The sequence below is a fragment of the Mustela lutreola genome, chromosome 4 (genome assembly GCF_030435805.1).
Source record: "Mustela lutreola isolate mMusLut2 chromosome 4, mMusLut2.pri, whole genome shotgun sequence".
Classification (NCBI taxonomy): Eukaryota; Metazoa; Chordata; class Mammalia; order Carnivora; family Mustelidae; genus Mustela; species Mustela lutreola.
The window spans coordinates 112,766,753-112,779,261 of record NC_081293.1 but is presented as its reverse complement, the minus strand read 5'-3'; the positions used below and the strand labels follow the sequence as shown (position 1 = coordinate 112,779,261).

General features: G+C 40.5%; 1 pseudogene; it reads right to left on the bottom strand.

Annotated features, from left to right (window-relative positions):
• Positions 1 to 12,509, bottom strand: part of LOC131829249 (actin, cytoplasmic 2-like) — a 38,074-nt pseudogene that overhangs the window by 17,314 nt on the left and 8,251 nt on the right.

Genomic DNA, 12,509 nt, shown 5'->3' with positions numbered 1-12,509 from the left:
GACCAATGCCAACAAAGGTCAGGCCCTCATGGGGTGCCTTCATTCCCATGCAGGGTGTTTCCCCAATTCTGGGGTTGGCCCTTGGGATGTTGTAGGTACAGAACCATGATCTGCTTCCACACCTACATCCACCTCTTGGGGATGGACATACCCTAACCAAGCTCACAAAGGCATAACCACCAGAAGGCCAATTTACTGACTTAGAGTAAGAAAGATAAAGATGAACGATTTGGGTATTTGCATTCTCTGATGAGCACATTCTTTCATGATAGACATATCAAAGTGAGAGTCAGATTACCAGTCCAAGATTACTCAAAGAGAATGGATTACAGCAAAGGAGGGGTGAGCTGGATGACCTTAATACCCAGTGTCACTTCTAAGTCATTTTCTGCCTCACAGAAGATATTGGTATTCATGGGTCAGGATACCATCCCTCCGGTCACTGCTAGAGGACTTGTCATATTCTATCTTTTTCAATTTCTTTTTCATAGACTCCCCTACTTTTGTGTACACATTCATTCTCCAGACATGGTACAATATAATTAACTGAATGTAATCTTTCTTAGATATAATCACAATCCAGTCTTGTCCCCGCTAATGTGATACACAGATTACTCAAATTCTATCTGGGCACTCAAAATCGGTTGGGTCATCTCTATGTAAGTCTGATTTTACCAATAATGTTTTAATTATTCCTAACTTCTTATTCAAAGTGTAATTTAATCTCATTTTGTGCTGCCTATTTTCCATTCATTAGATCTATCCTCTAGCCAGCTAAAGTTGGGTTTGTCCAATAAATGGGCCATCAAAGATCAGAGGGAAGGAGGGAAATGAAGTAGGGGTATTTGATTCCTCAGCTCTCTTCTTATGGGGTCACTGCAAATAGCCTACCTCTCCAGACCAATGATCACAGCTTTTGTTGCAAGAGTCCTCTCTGTTTCTCAGTTTTGGTAATAGCTCTCATCCTTTTTTTGGCCTTGGGGTGGTAACAATTCCCCAGTGTTGCTAGCCCCAACATAACTCACTGGACCTGGTTGGTTTCCCTAAATACTGCCCACACCATTGTAACAGTCTCTTTATTAAACTTTCCTAATTCTCTCCTTTGGACATGCCATCTCTTTCCTCTTGGGACCCTGATAGGGGTTGGTATTGACTTTAAACTCATATGTTACCAATGGACGGTAAAGGCTGGAGCAAATATATGTAGCCAACTAATTATATAGTGATAGAGACCCAAAAAACTAGGAATTTAATCTTTGGGGCTCTGAAAGAAGAAATGTTATGTATTACTTTCTTGAAAAATAAATGAATGAAATTAAATAGAATGTTGAGTTAAAAAACAACCTTAAAGAGTGTCAGGTTTCTAGACAGTGCATAAAACCAAGGCAAGTAAGATTCAGTGGCTCACCCACAATCACAAAGTCCCTTAACTACAGAATTGAGAGTAAATTTGGCTTTCTGGTTCCTAGACCTCTGCTACTCCTTTTTGCCTGGGCATACTATTTTGATTCCCTGAAGAAGAAAGCAACATGGGTGTCCTACAAACAAGAGTTCTAAAAAGAAAGGAAGAAGGTGGTAGGTGTGGTAATTTTAATATATGCTCACAGGGGCACCTGGTGGCTCAGTCTTTGAGTGTCTGCCTTTGGCTTGGGTCATGATTCCAGTGTCCTGGGATCAAGCCCCCATCGGGATCCTTGCTCCACAGGAGGCCTGCTTCTCCCTCTCCCATTGTGTTCTTTCTCTGGCTGTTTCTCTGTCAACGAAATAAATAAAATCTTAAAAAAAATAAAATATGCCCATAATTTCTTTGATAATTCTCTATTCAAGAAGTGGATCTAGGTTCCTGTTCTCTTGAGTGTAGACTGGATTTACTGACTTGCTTCTAACTAACAGAATACGGTAGAAGAGATGGTGTATTATTTCCAAGACTAGGTCATAAAAGGAAATAGGACTTCCTCCTTGCTCTCTCCCTTGGACACTTGCTCTGGGGGTCAGCCACTGCCATGTTGTGTGGCAACTCAAGCAACCTTACGGAGAGGAAGCAAGACCAACTGTCAATAGCCCTTCAAGTACACCATCTCAGAAGCAGATTCTCTAACCCCAGTCTAGCCTTCAGATGATTACAGCCCCTAAACTTCAGTCCAGACCCAGAACCACCCCTCTAAGCTTTTCCTGAATTCCTAACCTAGAGAAACTATGAAATAAAAATGTTTGGTGTTTTAAGCTGCTAAGCTTGAAGGCAATTTGTTATATAGCAATAGTTGACTAATAAAGACAGGAAGATGAAAGAAGGCAGAAAAGAGAAAGAAGGAAGATAAAGTAGTCAGAAAAAAATTCTGCTTGTAAAATATTCTTGCATAGCACAGCCAAAAATTGTTCAGAGAACCACTACATTAAACACAGAAGGCTGATGATTTGGAGAGTTACTGAATCAACATATTTGGAGCATGGAATGTCATGGTTTCTGTATGAATACCAAAAAAAGTTTCACAATTTAAAAACTTGCAAAGTGTCACTTTGGTCAGATCATGGTCTGTATGAGCCCAATGTTCTATTTACAATGGCAGAACAAGATGTGGGAAAACATGAGTATTTTTTTATGGCTCTGATCTCTAAAATCACAATAATGTATTCAACTAATGTCAATATATGTATGTATACAGAAAGACCTTTCTTTCTTTCTTTTTTTTTTTTAATACTTTACTTATTTATTTGCCAGAGAGAGAGTACTTGTACAAGCAGCAGAGGGACAGGGAGAACCAGGCTCCTCGCTGATCAAGGATCCCAGTGTGGGACTCAATTCCAGGACCCTGGGATCATGACCTGAGCCAAAGGCAGACACTTAACCAACTGACCCACCCAGTTGTCCCAAGACCCTTTTAAAACTATTATTTTCTATCCTTTTTTTTTTTTTCTCTAACACTGCCTCCAAGCTCTGAGGGTTGATCCCTCCATCTAAAATTCCTGTGACAGTCTTTGCTGGAAGATCTGGAAACCTAGAGGCTAGAGGAAACTCTGCTAATTCAATGTTAATATTTGGGGAGGGAATGGCTAGCTGAAACTATTAAGGCCACAATAAAATAACCAAAGTTACAGTCATTACCCATCTCAACAATAGATTCAATCTCCTTGAAGATAAGTTGTTTATCTTGTCAATTCTATGGTTTGGGTCTTCACAAAAAAACACAAGGATTTTTTGTTTGTTTTTTAACTTTGTTTTTTAGTAATCTATACACTGGGTGTGGGGCTCAAACTCCGGACTCTGAGATCAAGAGTCACATGCTCTTCCGACTGAGCTGGCCAGGCACCCCTCTATGAAGTTCTTCTTGCTACATATATATCTGATCTCTCTTTCTGTGGCTTTCTGTTACATCTAATATTACATTACATCTAATTACATCTAATTTAGAGAACAAGTGGTCCTCTAAACTTTCTGCTGCAAGGCCCCCAATTGTTGCATCTGATATTTCATGGATGTCGTTCATCCTCAATGTGGATTATTTTTTTTCCAATCCTTGATTCCTTTTCCATTCAGCTTTCATCTTCTCAGACTCAACAATGGACAGACATTAAAGGAAGAAAGCAAAAATAAAGACGTAGGAATATCATAAAAAGTAAAGCTGAATGCTTGTGATGAGCATAGCATTGATGAGGGAGCAGGAGGCTGGCTGAGGACAAAGCAAAAGCTGGCACCTTGCACCCCGTCTCCACCCACTCCCCTCGGTAATATGTGTGACATTCCTCAGGCACCTCTGGCTGCCCTAAAAGAAAAACAAATAGTTAACTTGCAGAGATCACACTCCTGCAAGACAGAAGTCTCCTTTGGTTTATAACAAAGAAGCTATCTAACAATAGCACAATTTCCAGAGGCAAATAACTCAGTTCCTCAAGCCCTAAATAAAGTTAAATTTCTTCTAAACCCAAATCTCACTAACAAGGACACTTGATAGGAGAAATGTGAAACTTTACCTCTAGATCTCCAAGATAGTGTCGAGAATCATTCCCAAGCATCACTGATATACATCTAAAGGGTCTCACAAGAAGATTTTTACTACTAGTAATGAATAACCTTTCTCCCAACAATAGCTAGCCCCTCAAGGTCCTGGAGACCTTGATTCCAAAATTCCTTAGAGACTAACATTACCCGTTTTGTCCTCACCTGCCCAACTCCTGTGTATATAATCAGCCACTCCTCAGGATAATGGCGCAGCATCTCCGTCTGCCCATGGGTCCTGTCCCCGTGCTCTAATAAACTACCTTTTTGCATCAAAGACGTCTTAAGAATTCTTTCTTAGCCATCGGATCCGAACCTCACCCCATTGAACCTCACCTAGGTTCAAGAATTGCATCAGCATAAGGCTGAGTTGTGCCATCACTATGTTGTACACCTGTAACTAATGTAGCAATCCGTGTCAACGATGCTTCAATAAAAGAAGAAAGGGGAAGTTGAATTTTTCTGAACGGTGTAGCGTAAAAGCTAATGATTTGCTCCTTAACATGCAAGGATGTGTGGTAAGAGAGTAGCTGTGCTTCAGGCTTGGAATCAGAAGAGCAGGTGAGTAAAATGCCGAGGCTATCATAGATGAGATTGGGGAGCAATGTCAGATGCTGGTATAGAATGGCAATGAGAAGGCAGGCAGGGCTGGGGAGGGGGGAGCTGTGTGTGACACCAAGGAGGCAGTCAGCCGGGTGGGAATCCATCAAGGAGAAGAAGAAATACCTGAAAGTAAGGAAGACATAAGCAAGCAAGTTTAAGAAAGCTGAAGGAGGGTGTGGACTCCGGCAAGTTTCACTGAGGAACATTCTAACCTAAGTAAGTCAGATAAAGGAGAAAACAGTCCAAGGTTTGATAGACAGCTGCATAGTTATCTAGCTAAGTGAGAAAATAAATAAGCACATAAATACGTATCAGTAAAAAGAAAAGAGGAATAGAGGGTAATAGAGTTCATCGCATGCTGTCCGTTTTCCCCAGAGAAAGGAGAAGTCTGTAATACCTTGTGAGTGACAGCGAGACCCCTAGAGGATGACCATCCACGTGGCCCAGCTCTGAAAAGAGAACCTCTCCTGATTATGCAAGTCTTTGGGGCCAAAACAGGACTCTGCCTAATGCTCTGGGGTTACACAGTTTATTTTCCTAATGGGAGACTGGATTTTAAGTGGCAGAGGCAAATGTCTGAGAGCTGGAAAGCATAATAAAGTTCAGGAGAGAAAAGAGAGTTCCTGGAACAGATTGGCTTACCACTGCATTTGCAAATAATTCCCCTGTCGTTAAAATCAGCCTTTGGCAGATATACTTGGTTTGATTCCGGAGAAAAGGGAAATAATAAATTCCATGACACCCGTGCTTTGGACTCTCTCATTTAAGGAAGGTAGCAAAAGAATAGCGATAATTGGAGGTACTCAACATCTTTGGATGCAGATTAAAATTTTTTTTCATAATCTCATTGCAAAGGCTAGGAGTGGCAAGTGACCAGAATAATAGTTCTGGCCTAAAATTATGCTACATAAAGATGACAGACTTGACCTTCCAGTATGTTCAGAGGGACCCAAAAGGGTCTGAACACTGCCTTTGTCCCCAGAGACAGTCGTCAATACAATGAAGCATAAATCTTTTAAAAATAGAGCCAGCATATGGGTTGCCTTCTAACTGTGTGAAGTATATAAAAATGCTAGGGAAATGTGATTAGAATTCCAATACATTATGGATAAAGCTTGAAATAAGGCAAGAATATTCATGCATCCCTCTGTGATATGCATAACAATAGAAACTGAAAATACACTGCATGGGAAAATGCTAATGAAACATTAATAAGCAAAAATTTCTGTGCATAATCAGGGAAAGTAGAGGGTTATTAAAGATTGGAAATCCACTGTTTAGGGAAAAGTGAAGCTATGTAAATAAAGAGGACAGAATTAGAAACGGTAGAAGCAATCTGTTTTGTGTATCAAAGGATCAAGAGAAAATAATATATAAAGTATGATCCCAAATCTCTTTTTAAAAAATGCCAGCTGCTGGCTCTGGATATTGGGAATATGGGAATTTCTAATTTTTTCTTCAGGCTTTCTTGTTTTTCAAATCATCTCATGTCTTACTATTTAAAAATATTACTTTTAAAAATTGTGATGCAGATTTAAGGCCATATATCATTATGAGATTGACACAAACGGATGGATTCTGTTTTCATTTTGGTAACAAATACGTAGGTCTAGATTCAGTGTAAACAACTATAGAAAGATTGAGGCAGAGAAGAGGAAAACAGATAAAAAAATAAGAAAAGAAGAAATATCTTCGTTAGAATTTGAAGTCAGTCTTTAAAAGGCAAAAGGATGGGGTGCCTGGGTGGCTCAGTGGGTTAAAGCCTCTGCCTTTGGCCCAGGTCATGATCTCAGGGTCCTGGGATTGAGCCCCCACATCGGGCTCTCTGCTCAGCAGGGAGCCTGCTTCCTCCTCTCTCTAAATGCCTCTCTGCCTACTTGTGATCTCTCTCTCTCTCTCTCTGTCAAATAAATAAATAAAATCTTTTAAAAAAAAAGGTGAAAGGATGCAAGACAATACTTGGAAGAGATATTAAATAAAAAGAATATTCATCAGAGTTGCTTTCCTATAGTATACAATTTTAACATGTATGTGCATTGTATAGCGTGTTAAGTGTTTCTTTTGAGACATCCATGGAATCATAGAACTCTAGCCTTAAAGAGAACCCTAGAGGGCGCCTGGGTGGCTCAGTGGGTTAAACCGTTGCCTTAGGCTCAGGTCATGATCTCAGGGTCCTGGGATCGAGTCCCGCATAGGGCTCTCTGCTCAGCAGGGAGCCTGCTTCCTCCTCTCTCTCTCTCTGCCTGCCTCTCCAACTACTTGTGATTTCTCTCTGTCAAATAAATAAATAAAATCTTTACAAAAAAAAAAAGAGAGAGAGAACCTTAGAGATTATCTAGTATCAATTCCTTCATTTTATAGAAAAAAACTGAGACCCAAAAAGTCAAAATGAGCCCAGCCTAGTTAGAGGGAGTTTGGGATCTGAACATAGAATTCAGCATTTGGGGCTCCCTTAACCTGTTTTGACTGTAGTTTTAGGCTGCCTGTGAGCACTGCACTCTTCCTCTTACAACATCCAGAAAAGAAGAGGAACATTCATTAGGGTAGGCCATGACATGATAAAGGCATATTTTAAAGAGATATGCTCAACTTCACAAAACTGGAAAGGACTGGATAACTAACCAGGAACTAAAAGAAAGAGAAATTGCTTCCAGACTGAAATGGAGAGAGTGGGGCTTGGGGGCCACAAGGGGTGTCAATGAACTCAAACTTAGAAAGTATGAGTAAGAGAGCCTAACCAACCCAGTAAGACTGGTCTTGAATCAAGGGAGGGAATGGATAAAACGGCAGTAGCCCTCTATAGAAAATTGATGGCTGATGAAAACAATGACTTTTGAGGTGTTTGGGGTCTCTGTTGGTAGAAAGATGGCTAATCAGCAATAATTTTTTATGAATAGCCAAATAGCAAAGTGTTCTGAATGTCATAAGTGGAAAACAGAAGGTTAATGGAATTCTTCTGTTCAGAGAAATATCACTTGAATGCAAAATAGGAAGTAGAAAGAGGGTAGAACAATTAGGAGATGTGTGACAGAGGACACTGAACACAAGACCCGGAACTAAGTCAGATTTTCAAGGAATTATTTGACCTGAAATAGTGCATCCAAGCCTTAGGAAGAAAATTCTCTCTAAATGAGTGGAAATAAAAATGTACAAACGACAACAAAAATGTATGACGAGATGGGGATATTTAAATTCAGGGTTCTGTTTTATTAACAATGAATAAACCTGAACCATAAAAATGAATAGAAGCTCATCAAGATAGAAACAACAACGAAAGGAGAAAAGATCGTCTCTCGATAAATATGATTGTGCGAGTTTCAAGTTTCCTCTCTTTTTATATCAGCCAGAAAAAGCGTTTTAAATTAAAAATATTTATGAGGTTTTGTGACTAAAGCATTGGCAGCTGAAAGTTTAAAAAAAAAATAGACTGTCAAGTATTTTCTTCCTGACTGGCGCTAACCTGCCTGTCCCACTTCCCAGGAAAACCGGAGGCTCCTGCAATTACATAGTCAAGCTAGCTGGGGAGGACCGCACAGGAGCCCCGCTCACTGCGGGAGGACGCGTTTTCGGGGAGGTAGTCCTAGGGAAGATGGCTACCTTTTGCCAACTGCTGTCTCTGGAGCTTTGGCTCTGAGCCAGGGATCTGCATCATGCTCTCCTTGCTTGGGCAGCCCAGCTAACATTCTCTGGCTCTATTCAGCAGCAAAACATGGCGTGTCTATACCCAATATACATACCCAGCAGTCAACAGAGGACGCTCACCTCCAAATTTATTAGGTTTCCTCATCTATACTCTCGTAGACCCTCGTATATTTCTGCATGATTGTGCAATCTGTTTTCTATTTATTTGTTTAACATCAGCCCCCCTCACTGCTGTGCCCTCCTCTCCCCCCACCCCCAACCTGAATGTAAAGACAGGACCGTTTTACTTCTCTCCTAACTGTCCCTTTGTGTAACTGTAACTCCTCGACTCGGGCCTGTGCACAGAAGAGTTGCCACAAATAATGGAGACCTCGTGGATGCATTCCTTCTGGGATGACCACCACCGTGACTAAGGAAACGTTCCTTAATCTATGTCAAACAGGTAACTTTCTGTATTTTTGAATCCTGGAAAATGGTTGCATTACAAAGATCTTTCAAGGCTTCTTCTTATTCATTTTGCTTCATGCAACTCTCAGCATTAATATTTTTGATTCTTTGGGATGCGCTCCAAAAATAGGAAATCAGATCTAAACACATCAATTGGCTCAGGAAGCGGCATCCTGAACATGTTATTATTCTTATTGATGATGAACTCTCTTGCCAATAGCTTCCCATCCTCCCCGGATTATCACATGCCAAAAAAGGCATGCTTCACAGAGCTCTTAGTTCTTTAAGTGGCAGCTTCTATTTAAATACATAGATAAGGCTTGTCAGGCTGAGCTGCTCTTGAAGCATGAACTACTACTGTAAAGTCACATTGCAATGGAAACAATACTTCTGGTAGCTTTCCATGTTCCTTTAATCCTTTCTCATTTTTCAGAAACCTTGGGAACTTAAAGGCCTGGTTTAAAAGAAATTTCAATGGAAAAAAAATCAAATACTAAGCAATAGCTAGAAATGAAATTATAATCTTACCATCAGACGTGCCAGCAAGCACGAGTAGCAAATGAATTCGGTATTCTAACGACTGCGTGATCTACTTCGATCTAGTCTCTGAGATATTATGGGGAATACTATATGCTCAAATTTTCGTTCAATACTTACATTTTGTGGAGTTTGTATGATTTGTAGCTTGTGTCCAACACTTTAAGACAACCGGCTTATGCTATTAGATCCGTGGTGAACAACACATTTCCTTAGAAAACAAAATCTTTCATAGTCTTGAAGTACCAGACAGTGCCTGGAAGAAATGATTTAACAAGATTTAACCTTAGGTGCCCTCACTGAGTTACTATGATTCATTTCAGATGTTATCTTAATTTTCCCAACAGCAGGGTAATGTCTTAAAGGATGAGGTCGCTAAGCTGCTCTACAAATAAGTCTTTCCAATGGATACAGTTTATATATATCTTGCTGATTCTGTTTCTGCTACTAAATAGTTGGGAAACCTTGGGAATGTCATTTTTTAATCTCCATCTGGCCTCGTTTTTCTCATTTACAGAAGGAAGGAGTTGAATGAGATCAATGGTTTCAAGTATTTGGCAACAAAACCCTTTCTTCAAATAAAATATTTTGTCAAAGCCTGAGGTATGGTATAGAATATGGCTCCAATTACCATAGCTTGAAAATCACTAATCTAAATGCTATCTTATGTCAATTTGACTATGAAATATTATAATTCCCATTAATAGATTCATGGTTCATAGCAACAAGTAGTCACTGAATGTTCTCAGGTGTCAAGTTCAAGGGACTCTGCTATACTCTGCACAAGCCAGGCCATTACCCATTTTTGCCAGCAGACGATTTTCCAGAGGGAGACCCCCAAATCCCACAAATAAAAAATAAAGTATGAAATGATACACAAAATAGGGATTGATTACTTCTGGCCAGGGTATCAAAGAAGTGTTCATGAGAAGGTGGCAGCCTTTGGCCAAGAGGCAGGACTTTTAACCTGGTGAATATGAGTGATTCCAAGTGGGGCAAATATAGTAAGCAAAGGTTTGGAGGCAGGAAATTGAAAGACATGTTGAGAAAGGCAGTGTTTCAGTTGGTTGTGTTATTAATGGTATGATGGGGACTCTGAGTTACAACTGGGAAATTAGGTTAGAATCAGATGATCAGAGACCTTGAATTTCAAGGTAATGAGGTTTGCCTTTATTCTCTGGGAAACAAAAAGTCTTTGGAGGTGGGGATTTTTTTTTTTTTTTAAAGTAGGAAGTGACATAAACAGAAACGTAGCTAGAAAAAGATTTCTCAGAATAATATGTAACTAGAAGTGGGAAAAATTGGAGACAAGAAGGTGAATTGGAAGACAACAGTCCAGCAAGATCCAGCCTGGTGCAGTGCTAGGAACCGAAATGTCTCACCCTAAAATGTGTATGCTGAAGCCCCATCCCACAATGTGACTGCCTTTGGAGATAGGGTTTTGGGAAGGTTATCAAGGTTAAATGAGGTCATAAGGGTTGGCTTCTAATCCCATCAAATTAGTGTCCTATAAGAAAAAGGAGAGTGATCAGTCTTTCCAAGTGCATGGACTGAGGGAAGGCTACATGAGACTCAGAGAGAAGGGGGCTATATCTACAAGCCAGGATGAGTCCTCACCTCACCTGACCATGCCGGCATTCTGATCTGACTTCCAGCCTTCAGAACTGTGAGAAAACAAATTGCTGTCGTTCAAGTCACCAAGTCCATGGTAGTTTGTTATGGTGGCCATGAGCAGACTAAGACAGACAGTGACATTAGGAATGGCAGGGACAGGACAAGTGTCAGCAAGTCACCATGGAAATAGAATCAACAGGATTTGACGACAAGCCCACTTGGGAATGTGAGAGGCAAAGGTCAACAGTGGCTGTGAGTCCAAGTCAGTGACTTAGACTGCCATTTGCAGATTCAGAGAACAGAGGGGGAAGAACAATTCTGCGGGAGAAGAGCTTAATTTTTGTTTCTGAAAAATTTGGTGAACGAATTAGAGGTGTTGGCAACATAAACACGCAGTCTTTCAGCAGCCAGCAAACAGAACTATGGATTTGGTGGTTAAGAAAGAAGACGGAACTAAAAATATAATTGATTTTGGAGTCATCTGCAGAAGGATACCACCAAGGGCTGGTCACGGGTGAACAAAAATATTCATGCACAAAAAGATCTACATGAGCCTGAGACTACCGAGAATGATACCTATCTCTATGTTTGCTACCTAGGCCTGGGTTACATGTGATTTTTACAAATTCTAGAACTTGTGCTATAAAACAGCCTTGAGGATGTAGAAGATCTACCTTTGAAATGGTAAATAAAATGTAGTGTAAACACCCCAAGTATCCCCCTCTGCTTTGATACGCGTGTAATTTGTTTCTGTTGGCAAGAGGACCAAACAGAATTTATGAGGCCGTACAGTTCAACAAACAAGATACCATGACCCTGAAGCAGGGTAAAGGGCCAACTGTTCTTCAGATAAAGTACACACTAGCTCTAAGAGGACTAAAAGCAAAAATGGAACATTCCATTCCATAGGGATGTGGATTAGCAAGAGAATTCGACACCAGGGAATCCTGGTTCTTGAATTTCACAAGTGATGATGGAGTAACTAACTTGGAGAGAGACAATAAGGAACAAAAAAAGAAAATAAAGGGGTGCCTGGGTGGCTCAGTCAGTTAAGCTTCTGCCTTCGGCTCAGGTCATGATCCCAGCTCCTGGGATCGAGTTCCGCATCCGGCTCCCTGCTTAGGGGGAAGCCTGTTTCTCCCTCTTCCTCTCCTGCTCCCCCTGCTTGTGCGCCTGCGCGCTTGCTCTCTCTCTCTCTCTCTCTCTCTGTCAAATAAATAAATAAATAAAATCTTAAAAAACAAAAAAAAGGAAGAAAAGAAAGTAGAACAAGATTACTATAATAAAACAAAAGAAAGTTTCACAAATATTCAACTAAGTGGAATAATAGACAGGATATTTAGCAAATAAATACCTTTAAGGTCCTTCTTGTAAAAAGTGGTCACCAGTCTTAAGCACAACTTTTTTTTAAAGATTTTTTAAAATTTATTCATTTGAGAGAGAGAGAGAGAGTGAGAAGGAACATGAGAGGGAGGAGTCAAGGGAGAAGCAGACTCCCCATTGAGCTGTGAGCCCGATGTGGGGCTCGATCCCAGGACTCCAGGATCATGACCTGAGCTGAAGGCAGAGGCTTTAACCCCCTGAGCCACCCAGATGCCCCAAGCACAACTGATTTCTAAAATTCATGGAACTTGAAGATGCAGGCTTAGGACTTCCCATTAGACGGGCCACT